General features: G+C 39.5%; 1 protein-coding gene and 1 pseudogene across 1 annotated transcript in view; one reads left to right on the top strand and one right to left on the bottom strand.

Moving 5' to 3' along the window:
- SH3BGRL (SH3 domain binding glutamate rich protein like) overlaps positions 1-19,655 on the top strand; it is a 109,035-nt gene that overhangs the window by 13,748 nt on the left and 75,632 nt on the right. The gene's annotated exons all lie outside the window — the stretch shown is intronic.
- Positions 9,281-9,631, bottom strand: LOC111536474 (annotated as a pseudogene).

Here is a 19,655-nt window from a genome sequence, read left to right as displayed (position 1 = left end):
TTTATCACATCATTGTTGATTCTTTAATTTCACCATAGAATCAACTTTAATCTACTTCAGTGTCTGGTGGCTGGAATACTCAGCAATTAATATTTGGAAATTGTGACAGAGAGAGAACATGAATATTTGTGATAGGAAAGAATGAGAGCAAATAAATATTTTTATGTTGTTCTACTTGTGAATGCCCAATGAATAATTTTATCAGATAAATGCATATTATTTCAAAAGCATTTAATTACCGTTGTAAAAAATAAGCAGCAAAGTCAAAATTTTCTTTTCTTTTTTTTTTTTTGAGACGGAGTCTCGCTCTATCGCCCAGGCTGGAGTGCAGTGGCTGGATCTCAGCTCACTGCAAGCTCTGCCTCCCGGGTTTATGCCATTCTTCTGCCTCAGCCTCCCGAGTAGCTGGGACTACAGGTGCCCGCCACCTTGCCTGGCTAGTTTTTTGTATTTTTTAGTAGAGACGGGGTTTCACCATGATAGCCAGGATGGTCTCGATCTCCTGACCTCGTGATCCGCCCGTCTTGGCCTCCCAAAGTGCTGGGATTACAAGCTTGAGCCACCACGCCCGGCCAAAATTTTCATATAGTGTATGAAGAACAACTGGACAATTTTTATTACCACCATTTATTTGCTTAAATTTAGTAAAGATCAATTTGATTCTTTAGAACATATTGCTCTTTTCCCCACCATGCCCAGCCTGTTATCAACATTTTAATATTTAGATTTCATCATAAGTGATATAACTTTCCAAGTGTCACATTAAGACATATTTCAAAGAAACAGCTAATTCACTCAGGTAGTTTTTAACTCATTGTTACACTGAAGTTCAAATTAATTGTTAGTTTTTCTGCATTCTCTGGTTATGGAGCAGACACCCAATTCCTCAGCTTACCAGTTTTGAGAGGAATTGTGTGAAAGAGCATATTCCAAGTCCCTATCCCCAAAACAAAGGAGAATAAAATAACATACTTAGGCTCAGTACATGAGTACTATTTCATTTGAAAATATCATAAATTTTAAAAAAAGAAAGGCATGCACAAAAGAATATTTGTAACCACGTACGTATTCTGAATAGGAAAGATTTATTGGAATCCCTATCACTTAGAGAAGCAGAACTACTATGGTGATATGGAATAATGGGTTTATTTTCAGTTTTAGACCTTGCACAGTTGTGGGAGCTTTACAGTTGCCTTCACATCTGGTATGGAGCTAAAGTCATCATAGGTTAGCAGAGTTGGCAACTGGGAAGAAAAGCTGGATTTGAAGTAGAGATGAGCAAGGGCAAACTAGAACCTGCAGGAGAAAATGAAACCCATAAAGATAAACTGGAACTTGTATCTGACTCATTCTTCTCCATCCTCAATGACCCTGACTTGAACAGCCTGAAAGGGACTGGCACTCTTCCCTGCAAAGCCATTCGTGCACCTGGCCCAGAAACCAAAAGAGGAGATCTGTGGGGAGCCAAAGAAATGTAGCAGGACGAGCTGCAGACAAAACTCCTCAGACACCGAGTTAAAGAAGGAAGGGGTTTATTTGGCCGGGGCATCAGCTAGACTCCTGTCTCAAGAGCCGAGCTCCCCAAGTGAGCAATTCCTGTCCCTTTTAAGGGCTCACAACTCTAAGGGGGTGTGCGTGAGAGGGTCGTGATCGATTGAGCTAGCAGGGGGTATGTGACTGGGAGCTGCATGCACGGGTAGTTAGATTGGAAGAAAATAAGAAGGGATTTTCACAGTGCTTTTCTATACAATGTCTGTAATCTATAGATAACATAACCGATTAGGTCAGGCGTTGATCTTTAACTACCAGGCCCAGGGTGTGGCACTGGGCTGTCTGCTTGTGGATTTTATTTCTGCCATTTAGTTTTTACTTTTTCTTTCTTTGGAGGCAGAAATTGGGCATAAGACAGTATGAGGGGTGGTCTCCTCCCTTATTCCCTGCCCCACTTGAGACTCTCACTCAGTAGTGGGAGTTCTCACTTTCATTTTTGCTACCCATGTCTTCTTGCAAGACAGATCGATAGTGATTTTGATGAACTAAGGTAGTGATGAAGTTTTTTTATCATATGAAGAAGTACAGGTAGCAAACAAGGGAGCAGTAAGCAGATTTCTATTACTATTATAACTCTTATTATAAGAGTTTTAAATCCTCCTAGTGCTGGGAACCATTTTCCAAACATGGCCCCAGGATCAAATCCATGCCACACTTGCACGAGCACATAGGCCAGTTTTGTCATATCTCTAACTATGTCTTCAACTACTTGCCCTTGATTATCTATGTGTAGGCAGCAATTAGTAAGGTTAACTTTCCTACAGATCTCTCTTTCAACTGCTAGCAAGTAGTCGAGAGCTAATCTATTTTGATAGATAGCATTTCTCATCTGAGTTTCTTGCCGGGCCAGAATAGTCAAGACTCTGCCGGTTTTATCAGTGATTATTTTTAAGACAACTTGTAACCATATGATTTGGTTGATCATGTAAATGGGGGTCCAGTATCCCCACGAACCATCTTGTGCCCAAGTAGCAGGACCATAATATTATATGATTCTCTCAGGGGGCCATTTATCATTTTTTCAGTTTCCTATAGCTATGCTTCTCTTTTTGCGGGAAGCATAGACAAGGAAGCCCAGGAGTTCACCTGTTTTTATGGGCAGTAGGAAGAAAGATGGTTTAATAGTACCAATAACACAACTACCTGCCCACTGGTCAGGTAATTTGGCATAAGCTCTATGCCCACATATCCAGTATAATCCAGTGGGGGCTATCCAGTCCCAGTGGGACTCCAGGTGGGTTCACACGGTTTGCAACTTTGGGAGTTTACTAAATGGATTTCTCTCTGTGTGATTTGAACTCCACCAAGTGACTGTTTTTGTGGTACCATTATACAGTTTCTATCTCAGACAACTAAGTCGTCCTACGGGATGAGTGAATTATTTTCCTTCTCTAGCTATGCAATATTGTCCAATAATTGAGGCTTTTAGGACCCAGAAATTATCAGGGTGGTTCTTTTGAGCCAGGAATTCGTCAGGAACTGGGTCTGTAGGTACTAATTCTCGGGCTTCCCATGGCCATTGGTCTCCTATTACAGTTCCTCCACATACATAACATGAAGTGACATTGAGAGACTGGGCTACATGCTCGGCTAATTGCAAAAGCAAATTTCTTCTTTTTCCTGGAATTTCTGGTACTGGCACATTTAGTTCATCATAGAAAGTTTGAAACACTGGCTCAGGAGAGCATTTGTAAACTTATCCTCGAACCAAGATATTTACTCGAGGATCCAGTCCAGCCCTGTCGATTCCTAAGGTCACACACTCCTCTTTTTCCCAGCGAGGATCAAGGGGATTGGTTATTACTAGCTCTAAGGAGTTACATTGTCCCTTAGGACAGTTACATTGTCCCTTACATTCCCTAGTACAGGAAAGGCCATTCTTTTCCCTTTCTGAAGGTGGACTAGATCCTTTTCATTTTTTTTTTATCCAAGTGGCCTAAGTGACACAAGACCAGTATTTACATTTATTTCCACATAGTCCTGATTTATGACAGATGTACTTATTTTCTGCCATATAGCCTCTTTTCTAATTAAGAGAACCACACCTTATTCCTAACTTACTACTATTAATGACAGCACAGGCATTTAAGGTGACTTGTTTGAGAACCTCTTTTTCTTCTGTTTTTGCTAACACTTTACTTGTATCGTTTATGAGCCCCACCAGTCCTCAATCCTTAATCTTATTCTAAAAACTGTGGTCATGGGAGGCTCAGATGGGTCATAACACACATCAGGTTGGTCATTTCCTGGGCTACATACCTTGTATGGAATAACATTATACAAACAAATTCTTTTTAGAGTTCCAGTAAACTTATAATAACCATAAAATAATAGAACCGTAGCAACCTTTTGTCCTAAGTCAGTGACTTGATGTATACACTGGGAACAGTCCTCAGTCTGAGGAAGGTCAGTTGAAGTCCTTACTGTAAAAGTCCAAATTTTAAGGTAAATGAGCCCTGGAATGAGTTTCCTCATGCTTCAGCCTTGCGTGGACCAGTCAGCTTCCAGGTGTGACTGGAGCAGGGCTTGTCTTCGTCTTCAGAGTCACTTTGCAGGGGCTGGAGAAGCTGCTCCCTACCACATACCACTCACAGTCTACTGATGTTTAAGGATGGTCTCAGAGTTTGGGCCTGCTAGAATAAACTGAGTCCAGACCCTTTACACAGTTATGTTCAACAGGGCTCTCTGATACCGGGAGCAAGGTGGCGGGGTTTAGGTTGTTGCAAACTTCAGTGGTTATGTGGGGATTTTCACATAGCAGGCTTTGGTACTTGTTTAATCTAGCATTTGTTAACCAATGATGTCCTTTGGTAATCATTAAAATTACTACAGCATGGGGGGCCTTTATATTCAGGTTTTGCCTAAGGGTTAGTTTATCTGCTTCTTCTGCTAACCGGGCTGTTGCTGCTAGGTCCCTTAGACCTGGGAGCCAGCCTTTGTCTAGTTGTTTTGAGAGATAGGCCACTGGCCTTGGCCAGGGCCCCACAGTCTGGGTTAAAACTCCAACTGCCGTTTTTTTCTCTTTCTGACACATAGAGTGCAAAGGGCTTTATCAAATCTGGTAGTCCTAGGGCTGGGGCCAACATAAGTTTTTCCTTTAATTTACAAAAGGCTTGCTGTTGTAGAGGCCCCCATTCAAAAGGCTCCCGATCACCCCCCTTTGTAACCTCATACAAAGGTTTGGCTAGTACTGCAAAGTTTGGAATCCATAATCTGCAAAACCCCACAGCTCCTAGGAATTCCCTTACTTGCCTTATGGTTTAGGTTCCGGTATGTGGCAGAAGACCTGCTTTCTTTCTGACCCCAGGCTGCACTCTCCTTTCCGAATACTGAATCCCAGGTAGTGTACCTGCTGTCTGCAGATCTGAGCTTTCTTCTAGGACACCTTATACCCACAGTCCTCCAGGTGCCGAAGCAGGGCATCAGTCCCTTTTGTGCACCCGACTGCCGTGGAGTGTCCCAGCAGAACGTCGTCCACGTACGGGAGCAAGACACAGCCTAGGTCTTTAGCAGGAAACTTTTTCAGGTCTAGAGCCAGGGCCTCCCTGAAGATAGTAGGGGAGTTCTTGAAACCTTGGGGAAGCCGGGTCCAAGTGTACTGAATAGTGACACCTGATTCCGGATCTTCCCACTGAAAGACAAACAGCTTCTGGCTCTCAGGAGCTATTCTGATGCTAAAGAAGGCATCTTTTAAGTCCAGACCTGTAAACCAGCTGTCCTCAGCTGGCAGCAGCCCTAACAATGTGTAAGGGTTAGGAACTGTTGGGTGCAGGGTCACTGTAGCTTGGTTGACCAAGCGCAAGTCCTGTACTGGTTGGTAATCCTTGATCCCTGGCTTAGGGACAGGCAGGAGAGGGGTGTTCCATGGAGACTGGCAACGAACTATAATTCCACAGGCTTTCAAGCACCTGAGATGAACCTGGATTCCTTCGAGAGCTTCTCTGGGAACCGGATACTGCTTTTGTCTAATTGGCTGTGCCCCAGGCTTAACTTCTATGAGTACGGGGGCTTGGTTGACCGCCAGTCCTGGAGGATTATCCTCTGCCCATACTTGGGGCCATCGCTTAGCTAGAGCTGGTTTTATCTCTTGGCCTGGCTCGGTTAGAAAAACTCTCCATTCTTCTCCCCGGAGGACTGTAAGGGCCATGATAACTCCTGTTCCTAGTAACTTTAGCTGTAAAGAGCCCTGTTTTGTAAAGGAGATGGTGGCTCTCAACTTGCTAAAGCAAGTCTCTTCCCAGCAAGGGCAAGGGACAGCCAGGCTTGTACAAGAACTGGTGAACTATCTCATGTCCCCCCACTGAGCAGGTCCGTGGTAGACAGAAAACCTGCTTGGTGGAAACTCCTGTTGCTCCTTTTATATCAATGGTTTTCTTGGATAAGGGAGCGACCAGGGTGGTCACTACTGAGTGTTCAGCACCAGTATTGACCAAAAACTTAATGTTCTTGCCCCCAATTGTAATCCTGATTGTGGACTCCTTGGGGGCACTTGAGCCCGGTCCCCTTCAGTCCAATAACCCTTCAACCAGATTGAACAAAGCTCCCTCGTCTTTAGCTGAGGTCTTTTGCTCTGAACCACCTTGCTTTTCCTTCAGTTGGGGACACTTATCTTTCCAATGCTCTATTTCCTTTCAATGGGCGCATTGGTTACGTTGCAAGCATAGGCGATTAGACTGGGTATTCTTCCCTGAACCCCCCTTCCCCTCTCCTTTCAGGGGAATCCCTTAATGGCCGCGGCCAGTAAGTCAGCATTTCGCCTAGCCTGGCATTCACCTTCCTTACGACTTTCTCTGTGACTTGTTGAATCTCTATTCACAAACACTTGACTGGCTATTTCCAGTAACTGTGAGGTATTAATACCTACAAACCCAGCCTGTTTCTACAATTTTCTCCTGATATCTTCTGTGCTTTGACTAACTAAGGCCATGTTAGTCATGCGCAGATTTTCAGGGCTATCTGGATCGAAAGGAGTGTACATACGATATGCCTCACAGTCTTTCATATAATTGCACTGGACTCTCTTCTTTTCCGTGGATGACCTCAGAGACTTTATTTACATTTTTAACCTTTTGAACCCCTTTCTTTAGACCTTCTGTTAATACCTCACGGTACCGTCTTAGCCTCTCCATGTCTGGTCCCTCGTTCGGGTCCCATTGGGGGTATACTCCTGGCTGTTGAATTCTTATATATTCTTGGGGATTTTGGTAATCAGCTGGGACATGCTCCTCTAGCCACTTAGTTGCCGCCTGGAGCACCCTTAGCCTTTCATCTGTATTAAAGAGGCACATGAGCAGCTGGTGGCAATCAGTCCAAATAGGATTATGAGTCTGTATAATAGTTTGGAGCAAGTCAATTGAAGCTTGAGGCTTTTCAGTGTAAGATGGAGTATTATTTTTTCCAATTGAGGAGATCAGCAGAGGTGAAAGGTTGATACACAAAGGCACGCCTTTCCACCATATGGCCATCCTCATCTACTCCAGTATATAGCTGCTCTTTCAGGGGCATTTGGATTCCAGTCTTGGGCCATAAGTGAGCTTCCAAGGGAGGAGCTTCTCCCGTGGCTTCACTTCCTCTCTTGTCTACTCTGGGTGGTCTAGGGGTGTGGTCATCTGGTGGAGGTGGAGGTGCTGTAGGTTCAGGGGTGGGGAGCCATTCCTCCTGATAAGGAGGGGATATTGCTGGTACCAATTCCTGCCATGATTATTCTGGTGTTGGGTCAGACAGGACTTTTGATGCTAAATTCCCTCAGCGGGTGGAGTGAGGACCTTCCTTAACTAACTGTCCCTTTCTACTAGTACTGCTGCTGCCTGTCCTCATAACCACTGTGGGGGTCCAAAACCAGCTGTAACAAAGAGTCTATATATGGGAACTGATCCGGGTACCCTGGCTGACAGGTTACCCTGTGCCATACCTTCGAGACAAGCAACCTGTCCAGGCTTCCTTCTGACGGCCAACCCGCCTGTAATGCTGGCCAGTCTATCTCACACAAAGTTCTAAGTTTTCCTGGTGTCATGGTGACTCCATAGTCTCCCTTAAATCCCTTTTTGAAATTTTTCTTTTTCCTTTTCTTTTTTTTTTTATATATAGTCTCGCTCTGCCACCCAGGCTGGAGTGCAGTGGCCAGATATCAGCTCACTGCAAGCTCCGCCTCCTGGGTTTACGCCATTCTCCTGCCTCAGCCTCCCGAGTAGCTGGGACTACAGGCGCCCGCCACCCCGCCCGGCTAGTTTTTTGTATTTTTTTTTAGTAGAGACGGGGTTTCCCCGTGTTAGCCAGGATGGTCTCCATCTCCTGACCTCATGATCCGCCCGCCTCGGCCTCCCAAAGTGCTGGGATTACAGGCTTGAGCCACCACGCCCGGCCTGAAATTTTTCAACATAGCTCCTAGTGGGGTGGGCTTACTTTGTGCCCGACCCATGTTTCCTCGAGACAAAACACCATGCTCACACCACACGCACACCACAAAACAAAGAACAGGTAAAAAGGGCACACACACACACTTCTACAGTTTACGCCAAACCAAAATCAAAACCAAAATCAGAGTATCAGAAAATCTAAGCCAGGTGAAAACCAAAACCAAAATATCAAACAATCTAAGTCAAGTAAAAAACAAAAACCAAAGTGCTGGTTATAGGCACACTGTGGGTGATCAGGCCACGCTTTCACTCAAATGGAGTAGGCAAGTTCCGAAGACCAGTCCTGTCAAGCAATTTAAACCAAATCAAAACCAAAACCAAGGTGCCAATAAAGGCACGCTGTGGGTGATCCGGCCAGGCTTTCACTCAAATGGAGTGGGCATGTTCCCAAGACCAGTCCTGTCAAGCAATTCAAACCAAGGCAAAACCAAAATCAAAACCAAACCAAAGTGCCGATAGAGGCACTCCCTGGGTGATCAGGCCACGCTTCCACTGAAATGGAGTGGGCAAGTTCTCAAGACTAGTCTTATCAAGTTTCAGATGTCCGGACTCCCAGTACCAGTTCCTTCCCAGTGTTCAGCCACTGCGTTGATCTTCCACGGGGACCTGCCACACACTGCTCTGGTGAGGCGCCCCACCAGGGCAAATGCCTACCCAGGAGCGCTCTCAGGATCCGCAATGCTCAAGCTGGTCGGAGTCCCTCGCAGGGATGTTCCACAGGGCAGGCTTAAGCTGCCTAAGGAGCTGCCTCGACCATCTGCCAATCACCTCGCTTCCCGGTCAGGGAACCAAGAAATGTAGCAGGACGAGCCACAGACAAAACTCCTCAGATACCGAGTTAAAGAAAGAAGGGATTTATTTGGCCAGGGACATCAGCAAGACTCCTGTCTCAAGAACCGAGCTCCCCAAGTAAGCAATTCCTGTCCCTTTTAAGGGCTCGCACCTCTAAGGGGGTGTGTGTGAGAGGATCGTGATCAATTGAACAAGCAAGGGGTACGTGACTGGGGGCTGCATGCACGAGTAATTAGATCAGAACAAAATAGGATAGGGATTTTCACAGTGCTTTTCAATACACTGTCTATAATCTATAGATAACAACCGTTTAGGTCGGGGTTGATTTTTAACTACCAGGCCCAGGGTGTGGCGCCGGTTTGTCTGCTTGTGGATTTTGTTTCTGCCTTTTAATTTTTACCTTTTCTTTCTTTGGAGGCAGAAATTGGGCATAAGACAATATGAGGGGTGGTCTCCCCCCTTATTCTTTTTTTGTTTTGTCTTTTCATTTTTATTACTCAAAAAAGTTTCATTTTTTTTTTTTATTTAGCTTTCTGACTCTGTGCTTGTGCCTTCAACACTTTCACAGTGACTTTCTGCTCGATAAGGAAAGCACGCTTGATCCTATCACGAACACATTCAGCACACATGGAACTACCATAGGCCCTGCTAATATGTTTCTTTGTTTTGGACATTCTCATAAGAACTTTAGGTCTTACAGCACGAACCCCTCAAAGTCTGCCTGGGCACGCACCACATGCAGATTTTGGTGCTTTCCCAACCTTCTTGGTAAAAAGGTAAACAATTCTATTACCAGGGATTCACAACAGCCTGCTTTTGTTAGAAGCTGTATTGTAGGAAAGCCTACATCAGTATATCAAATGCTGGACCATTCTGAGTGCCTGCAGACAACGTCCCTACCAACCAAAAAAAAAAGTCCAGGACCAGACAGATTTATAGCTGAATTCCACCAGAGGTACAAGGAGGAGCTGGTACCATTCTTTCTGAAACTATTCCAATCAATAGAAAAAGAGGGAATCCTACCTAACTCATTTTATGAGGCCAACATCATCCTGATACCAAAGCCTGGCAGAGACACAACAAAAAAGGAGAATTTTAGACAAATATCCCTGATGAACATCGATGCAAAAATCCTCAATAAAATACTGACAAACCGAATCCAGCAACATATCAAAAAGCTTATCCACCATGATCAAGTGGGCTTCATCCCCGGGATGCAAGGCTGGTTCAGCATATGCAAATCAATAAACGTAATCCAGCATGTAAACAGAACCAAAGACAAAAACCACATGATTATCTCAATAGATGCAGAAAAGACCTTTGACAAAATTCAACAATGCTTCATGCTAAAAACTCTCAATAAATTCAGTATTGATGGAACATACCTCAAAATAATAAGAGCTATTTATGACAAACCCACAGCCAATATCATACTGCATGGGCAAAAACTGGAAGCATTCCCTGTGAAAATGGGCACAAGAAAAGCCCTATTCAACATAGGGTTGGAAGTTCTGGCTAGGGCAATCAGGCAGGAGAAAGAAATAAAGGGTACTTAATTAGAAAAAGAGGAAGTCAAATTGTCCCTGTTTGCAGATAACGTGATTGTATATTTAGAAAATCCCATAGTCTCAGCCCAAAATCTCCTTAAGCTGATAAGCAACTTCAGCAAAGTCTCAGGATACAAAATCAATGTGCAAAAATCACAAGCATTCTTATAAACCAATAACAGACAGAGAGCCAAATCATGAATGAACTCCCATTCACAATTGCTTCAAAGAGAATAAAATACCTAGGAATCCAACTTACAAGGGATGTCAAGGACCTCTTCAAGGAGAACTACAAACCACTGCTCAATGAAATAAAAGAGGATACAGACAAATGAAAGAACATTCTATGCTCATGGATAAGAAGAATCAGTATCATGAAAATGGCCATACTACCCAAGGTAATTTATAGATTCAATGCCATCCCCATCAGGCTACAAATGTCTTTCTTCACAGAATAGGAAAGAACATATTGCTCTTTACACTTTGACTTCTGGCTATGGGATGGATTATTTTAGTCATAAGAAAGTATAACTGATCTAATACTTTACACTTATTTTCTCTTCTTCCTAATGCCAGTCTAGCTTCTGGATCTAGGAGCTTCCTAATGCCAATCTAGGAGGCATACGGTTAGAAAGAGTATACGGTTAGAAAATTGGTAGGCATAGCACTTCCTTTAAGATTTCTGGGCTGACTTAGGATCTGGTGAATACTATTCAAGAAAGAAGATAAAGAAAGGTAAATGGAATTAAATCAGAAGTTTGGGATTCCATATCAATGGCATTGTTAAATTCTAGAGGAGAGAGTTTATGGAGCTCTGGTTCCATAAACTCTCTCCCCTAGAATTTCATACTTCTACATTCAATACTTCTACACTGAACTAACTTGATAGTATGTGCACATACATGTACCATATAAACACTTGGCAGAGATGTTCAAGTGCAGAGCCTTGTGCAGGGTGGACAATTTGAATAGATTATGTAGATAGGTCCTGCCAATTCTGAATCTATGATTTGTGCTTGTGAATTATTTTGTTTTCACCCTCAAATCCACTCATTCATTCAGAAAATACTTATTGCCAGTCACTGGACTAAACTCTGGACCTAGGTTCTCAAGGACGAGAAAAGGCCAGGAATAAAGATTTCCTCAGCCTCCTCCCTGAGCCAGAATGAGGGAAAAAGTATGGAGATGTCAGTTGGAGGGACTAAGTTACATGGTCTGCAAATAAGAAGGGAGTCAAGGAAGAGGTACTTTAGGGACTCCTTGCCTGCCTGTTGGTAAACTGTCTCACAGAAATTAGCATTGTCCTGTCCCTCAACAAGTGTGCAAATATATTCTGCCTACCCTTTCCAGTCACCCTGACAATGATCTTCTTATTGAATGACAGTTCTGAAAAGTGATAATTTATTACTTCAGTTGAACTGTTACCCAATTTTCTTGCCATTTCACTAGACAGAAGTGTGGAAAGTAGATCCTAAGCACAATTTACACTTCCTTTTTATACTGGAACATTCCACAAAGACATGACTATTATACAGTTCTGATTAAAGCCAAATGTTGCAGTCATAATAAATTAAAGATTTGTGGCTTCATTGTCTGTTTCTATCATTTACCCTGGGATTATGGAACAAAGCCCACTAAATTCCCTTTTTCATTTTCTGAAAAATGCCTTTTAGACTTTTCTATAATTCCCTCACCTTGAGATCACCCTAGCCTTGATTTTTTGTGCAAACAATTATGTCTTATAAAAATCTGAATTGTATTCATTCCTTTATTTATAATCTCAACCGTTTTCTGTTTGTCACTCTTTCTGCTCTCCTTGGCTTTTCCCCTTTCTTTTCCAAGGGTTGTAGGATTCCTGACAGTTTGGTTTGAAGTTTAGTTCAGTATTCTGTGTATCAATATGCCTTATTTACTTTGTTTTAGTTTTAAATTTAAATTTTTAATTTTTGTGTGTGCAGAAAAGTGTGGAAAGTAGGTCCTAAGCACAATTTGTGCTTCCTTTTTATACTGGAACATTCCACAAAGACATGACTGTTATACAGTTCTGATTAAAGTCAAATGTTGCAGTCATAATAAATTAAAGATTTGTGGCTTCATTGTCTGTGTCTGTCATTTACCACAGGTGCACATATTTCTGAGGCACATGAGACACTCTGATACAGGCACATAATGTTTAATAATCACATCAGGATAAATAGGGAATCCATTAACCCAAGCATCTATCTTTTCCTTGTGTTACAAATGATCCAATTATACTCTTTCAGTTATTAAAATGTATAATAAGTTATTGTTGACCACAGTCATCCTGGTTGCACTATCAAATGGTAGATCTTATTCATTGACTCTAACGATATTTTTGTACCCATTAACCATCCCCATCCTCCCTACCCATTATCCTTCCCAGCCTCTGGTAATAATGGTTCTACTCTATCTCCATGAGTTCAATTGTTTTAATTTTTAGCTCCCACACGTAAGTGAGAACATGCAAAGTTTGTCTTTCTGTGCCTGGCTCATTTCACTTAAAATAATGTCCTCCAGTTATATTCAAGTTGTCACAAATGAAGGGATCTCATTCTTTTTATAGTTGAGTAATACTCCATTGTGTATATGTGCCATCTTTTCTTTATCCATTCATCTGTCAACGGACACATAAGTTGCTTCCAAATCTTGGCTATTGTGAATAGTGCTGCAATAAACACAGGAGTGCAGCTATCTCTTTGATATATAAATTGTCTTAATTTTGGATATGTACCCAGCAGTGGGGTGGCTGGATCACATATATGTAAGCTCTATTTTTAGTTTCTTTGAGGAACCTCCAACTGTTCTCTATAGTGGTTGTACTAATTTACCTTACCACCAAGAGTGTACGAGGGTTCCCGTTTCTCCATATCCTTGCCAGCATGTTATTGTCTGTGGTTGGATTAAAGCCATTTTATTTATATATATTTATTTGTATCTTCTCTTATTTTCTTAATCTCACTAATGATCAATCAATTTGGTTTATATTTTCAAACCACCAGCTTTTTGTTTCATTTATCTTTAATTTTTTTGTTTCAATTTCATTTAGTTCTGCTCTGATCTTTGATATTTCTTTTCTTCTGCTGGGTTTGGGTTTGGTTTTTATTTCTCTAGTTCCATTAGGTGTGAGCTTAGATGGTCTATTTATGCTTTCAGACTTTTTGATGTGGGCCTTTAATGTTAGGAACTTTCCTTTTAGCACTACTTTTGCTGTATCCCAGAGGTTTTGATAGTTCGTATCACTATTATCATCCATTTTAAAGAATTTTCTAAATTTCCATCTTGATTTCACTGTTGACTCAAGGATCATTCAGGGGGAAGATTATTTAATTTTCATGTATTTGTATAGTTTTGAGGGTTCCTTTTAGAGTGAATTTTCAATCTTATTCCATTGTAGTCTGAGAGAGAACTTGATAGTAATTTTTTTAATTTTCTTAAATATATTGAGACTTGTTTTGTGGCCTGTCATATGATCTATCTTGGAGAATGTTCTATGTGCTGATAAAAAATGTATATTCGGCAGTTGTTGGGTAGAATGCTCTGTAAATATCTGTTTAGTTCATTTGTTCTAGGGTATACTTTAAGTCAGTTTTTGTTGTTGTTGTTGACTTTCTGTCTTGATGATCTGTCTAGTGCTGTCAGTGAAGTATTGAATTTCTCCACTATTATTGTTTTGCTGTGTCGCTCATTTCTTATGTCTAGTGTAATTGTTTTATAAATTTGAGAGCTCCTGTGTTAAGTGCATATATATTTAGGATTGTGATATTTTCATGTTGGACTGATATTTTTTATTATATAATGCCCCTTTGTCTTTTTAAAAATTTTGTTGCTTTAAAGTCTGTTTTGCCTGATATAAGAATAACTACTCCTGCTTGCTTTTGGTTTTCATTTGCATGGAATATCTTTTTCCACCCCTTTACCTTAAATTCATGTGAGTCCTTATGTGTTAGGTGAGTCTCTTGAAGACAGCAAATAATTGGTGGTAGGATTTTTGTCCATCCTGCCATTCTGTATTTTTTAAGTGAAACATTTAGGCCACTTACATTCAGTGTTAGTGTTGAGAGATGAAGTACTGTTTTTTCATCATGCTAATTGTTGTGTGAATACTTTTTAAAAAATTGTGTTATTGTTTTATAGGTCCTCTGAGATTTATGCTTTAAGAAGGTTCCATTTTGGTGTATTTCAGGGTTATGTGTTAAGATTTAGAACTCCTTTTAGCATTTCTTACAGTGCTGGCTTGGTAGTGGGGAATAGTCTCTACATTTGTTTGTCTCAAAAAGACTTTATCTCTCCTTCATTTATGAAGATTAGTTTCACTGGATACAAAATTCTTAGCTTATAATTTTTTTTTGTTGTTTTTGTTTACTGAGGTAAAAGACAGGACCCCAATCTCTTCTGACTTGTAAGGTCTCTGCTGAGAAATCTGCTGTTAATCTGACAGGTTTTATATATCTATATCTATATCTATATCTATATCTATATCTATCTATTTATCTGTATGTAGATATAGATATATCCCAATTTGAAATGAAGAAGTCAATTTACCCATCTTTGCAGATGATATGATGTTACATTTGGAAAACCCTATAAAGACTTCACCAAAAAATCCCATTAGACCTAATAAATTATGTACAGTTACAGTATACAAAATCAACACACAAATATCAGTAGCATTTCTAAATGCCAATAGTGAACAATCTGAGAAAGAAATCAAAAACTTATTTGAGGGAATAATTGACGAAGACTTCCCTGGCCTTGCTAGAGACCTAGACATCCAAATATAAGAGGCTCAAAGAACACTCGGGAAATTTGTCACAGAAAGATCCTCACCTAGGCACGTGGTCGTCAGGTTATCTAAAGTCAAGACAAGGGAAAGAATCTTAAGAGCTGTGAGGCAAAAGCATCGAGTAACTATATATATATATTTACATATATATATATGTACATTTATATGTGTACATTTTTTCAGTCTTCTTGAGTTTCTTTCATCAATATTTCATAGTTTTCATTGCAGAGAGCTTTCACTTGTTTAAGTTAATCCCTGCATAGTTTATTATGTTTGTGACTACTGTGAATGGGATTACTTTATTGATTTCTTTCTCATATTGTTCACTATTGGCATTTAGAAATGATACTGATTTTTGGGTGTTGATTTTGTATCCTGCAACTGTACATAATTTGTTCATTAGGTCTAATGGGATTTTTTGGTGAAGTCTTTAGGTTTTTCCAAATGTAACATCGCATCATCTGCAAAGATGGATAAATTCACTTATTCATTTCAAATTGGGATGCCCTTTATGTCTTTCTCTTGTCTGATTGCTCTAGCTAGGACTTTTAGTAGTATGTTGAATAACAGTGGTGAAAGTGGACATCTCTGTCATGTTCCAGATTTAGAAGAAAGGCTTTCAGTTTTTTTTTTTTTTTTTTTTTTTTTTCCCATGAAGTGTTATATTAGCTGTGATTCTTTCATATATGGCTTTAATTATATTGAGGTATGTTTCAATCCCCAGCATTTTGGGACTTGCTGTCATGAAGGTATGTTGAATTTTATCAAACACTTTTTTAGCATCATCTGAAAATATCATACGGTTTTTGTCCTTCATTCCATTGATATGATGTATCACATTGATTGGTTTGTATCTGTTGAACCATCCTTGCATCCCTGGGATAAATTCCACTTGATCATGAATAATGATCTTTTTAATGTGTTCATGAATTTTTTAGTATGTTGTTGAGTAGTTTTGCATCAATGTTCTTCACAGATATTGGCCTATAGTTTTCTTTTTTGATGTGTCTTTGTCTAGTTTTGGTACTAGTGTACCATTGGCCTTGTAGAATCAGTTTGAAAGTATTTCCTCCTTCTTTTGTTCTTCAGAATACTTTGACGTAGGATTTGTATTAGTTCTTTAAATGTTTGATAAAATTGAGCAACAAAGCCCATCAGGTCCTGACATTTCTTTGCTGGGAGACTGTATTACAGCTTTGTTCTCATTACTTGTTTTTTATCTGCTCAGGTTTTGGATTTCTCCATGGTTCAATATTTGTAAGTTGTATTTGTCTAGGAATTTATCAATTTCTTCTAGGTTTTCCAATTAATTGGCATATAGTTGCTCATGGTAGCCTCCAATGATCTTTTCAATTTTTGTGGTATTGGCTGTAATATCACCTTTTTAATTGCTGATTTTATTTAATTGGGTCTTCTCTCTTTTTTCTTATTCTGGGTTTAAGTTTGTCGATTCTTTTCATCTTTTCAAAAAACCCACTTTTTTTCCATTGATCTTTTTTAGTGTTTTTTTATTTCAATTTAATTTATTTTTGACCTTTTCTTATTTATTTATTTTCTTCTATGTTTGAGTTTGATTTGATCTTGCTTTTCTAGTTCTTTGAGATGCATCTTTAAGTTGTTTATTTGAAGTTTTTCTAAAAATGTTTTGAAGTCACCCTTGTAGCTATAAACTTTTATTTTTTACTATTTATTTCACTGTATCTCGTAGGTTTTGGTATATCCTGTTTCTTTTTTTATTGGTTTAAGAGATTTTTCCAATTTTCTTAATTTCTTCATTGACCCACTGTTCACTCAGGAGCATATTGTCTTATTTTCATGTGTTTCGATAGTTTCCAAAATTCCTCTTGTTATTGGTTTCTAGTTCTATTCCATTGTGTTCAAAAAATATATTTCTTATAATTTCATTTTTGAGGAATTTTTAACGACTTGTTTTGTGTCCTAATATATGGTCTATTCTTGAGAATGATCTATGTGCTGAGGAGAAGAACGTGTATTCTGCAGTCATTGAATGAAATGTTCTGTAAATATCTATTAGATCCATTTGTTCCACAGGACAAATTAATTCTAATATTTCTTTGTTGATTATCTGTTTGTATAATCTGTCCAGTGCTGAATGATGGGTCTTGAAGGTCCAACAATTATTGTGTTAGGGTCTATTTCTTTCTTTAGCTCTAATAATTTTTGCCTTATATATCTGGGTGTTCCAGTGATTGTTGCATGTATCTTCTTCTCCCCCTTCTGCTTTATTTACTTTGGAGTTAATTCATGTTGCTGCTACAATTAAATTTGATAAGAATCACCTATTGTGCCAGAATTTTCAGTGCTGTGGCTGCTCAATGTTTGCCTTTGGCCAACTGTATGGCAAAAAGTCTAAGTGCTAAAGTAATTATTTCTCCTTAGGTTTCCATCAGATTACTAAATAAGTAAAGATAATTTTTGCTCCACCTTTCCCCTTTATCTTTCTCCCCAGTATATTTGTAACAATCCCCACTGCAAACATTTGAACTCTGGCAAAATGGTTATCTTACTACCAGGAGTTAATAAGCATCAGAATCCATTTGGACCATGTTGCTCTAGTGGATAAATTTTGTCCTAGCATCAAAGTTGTTCTTTTTAAAACAGCATTATGGCATTCCACATTTTGTAATGGTGCTTTAGGTGAGCTAAAACAATGATTTCTAGGTAGAAGGGTCATGGAATAAAACATTACTTTTTTTGTTATTAATGTCAATTGTTATTAAGAAAGCTTGAGCATAACACTGACAGTTCCTTCTCCATTGTGCAGCATGACTTTTAGTCTGCCCCACCTTCATCACCATCAGACATATTGTAAATAAAATATTAGAAGCATATGTATAGAAGGGATCATGGGAAATCATCTAGTCCATCCATGTAAGGACTGTTTATGAACTGTCCCAGAAATATTATTATCAATTTTGTCTTAGTGAATTCCCCAAGGAAAGAAATGTACAACCTCCTTTGGTAATATGCTACAGTAATACTTTCTATTCTTTGTTGTCCTAGACTCTGGGTCTAAGATTGCAGAAATCTGGCTGACCACTGAAGGATTTCTTTTTGCCTTTGTGTGTGTGTGTGTGTGGTGAAGTGGGAGATCAGATTATTGAAACTGTGGAAGCAGAGGAAATCAAGCACTGTACAACACATGGAGAGCCAGTAGTTATCAATTTAATATATATTTCCTAAGTACCCACTGATAAAATACTCAGCTCTGTAGAGAACAAGGCCTTAGTTCTGAAAGAACCAATTTTGTTTTGAAAAACTTAAAATAAGTCTGATTTTTTTTTCTTTTCTACCTCTCTTCTCTTTTTAGGAAGCATTCTGTGTATTGCTCCTGCCTGTGGATCAGTACACTGTAAGATCATGTGATAAGGGGAATATTCCTATAGGAAACTCAATATGTACTGAATTAAAACTAATTTTAAAGTCAGTGTTTTAAAGGTTCTTTTTTTTTTTTTTTTTTGTGAGATAGAGTTACGTTCTGTTGCCCAGGCTAGATTGCAGTGGTGCAGTCACAGCTCACTGCAGCCTCTAACTTTTGAGCTCAAGCAATCTTTCCATCTCAATACCCTCCCTAGTACCAGGCCTGACTGATTAAATTTTTTTTTTTTTTTTAGAAACAGGATCTTGCTGTGTTGCCCAGGCTGGTCTTGAATTGCTGGTCTCAAGTGATCCTCCAGTCTTGGCCTCCTAATGTGTTGAAATTACAGGTGTGAATCACTGCACCTGGCCAAATTCTTTAATCAATAATTCCCTAAAGCTCAAGTATTTGGAGTTGTTCATTCATGATAGTTGATGGTGTTATAAATGAAGAAAATTACATGGCATGGCTAATGTAATATCCAATGCAATGCTTTAAAAGGTTCAAATTCCAGAAAAATTTTGTCATAAAACTTTGAATTATTATACTGCTTGTTGTTGTAGAAGAAATATCACTGTTTTAGAACTCTATACTGAATGCTGCGACTTTTTAATGTAGTTTAATGCTAATTTGTTAGAAACCCTTGTCATCATCACTATGCTAATCAGCCAGGAAACTCTGTATTGGGGCGTAAAGGGCCTTAGGGAAATGAGTTAAACTTTGTTTCATCCCATTCCCCAACCCCAGTCACCACGTAAGATAGAAATGACCTTAACCCTACTTTCTAGGAATGGTAGTTAGATTTTTAAAATGTGATTAATAGCAAGTACTTTGAATTTCTTTGAAATAAAGGATTTTTTTTTTCCTTAGCAGCCCAAAATAATTTGTTAAAACCCTAATGTGACTTCTTTAAAACACAATTTATGGGTCAGGAAGACAAGCTGAGACACAAGTTATGTGCTTAACCCAAAACCATAAAATTGGAGGCAATACTAAGAGTAAATCAAGAATAGATACTAGAAGGCATTATTTCAGGTCACAATTACCCTGTGAGATTAAGATGGTTTGTATTTTCTAACTTCATTGTGTACAAAAAGTTTATTTTGAGCCTCACTTATGATTCCACTGTGTTTTTCTTAAACTACATTTTTGGACATAGTATGTAA

This window comes from Piliocolobus tephrosceles, chromosome 12 (assembly GCF_002776525.5).
Source record: "Piliocolobus tephrosceles isolate RC106 chromosome 12, ASM277652v3, whole genome shotgun sequence".
NCBI classification, from domain to species: domain Eukaryota; kingdom Metazoa; phylum Chordata; class Mammalia; order Primates; family Cercopithecidae; genus Piliocolobus; species Piliocolobus tephrosceles.
The sequence above is the reverse complement of the archived record's forward strand: the minus strand, read 5'-3'. Positions and strand labels throughout refer to the sequence as shown.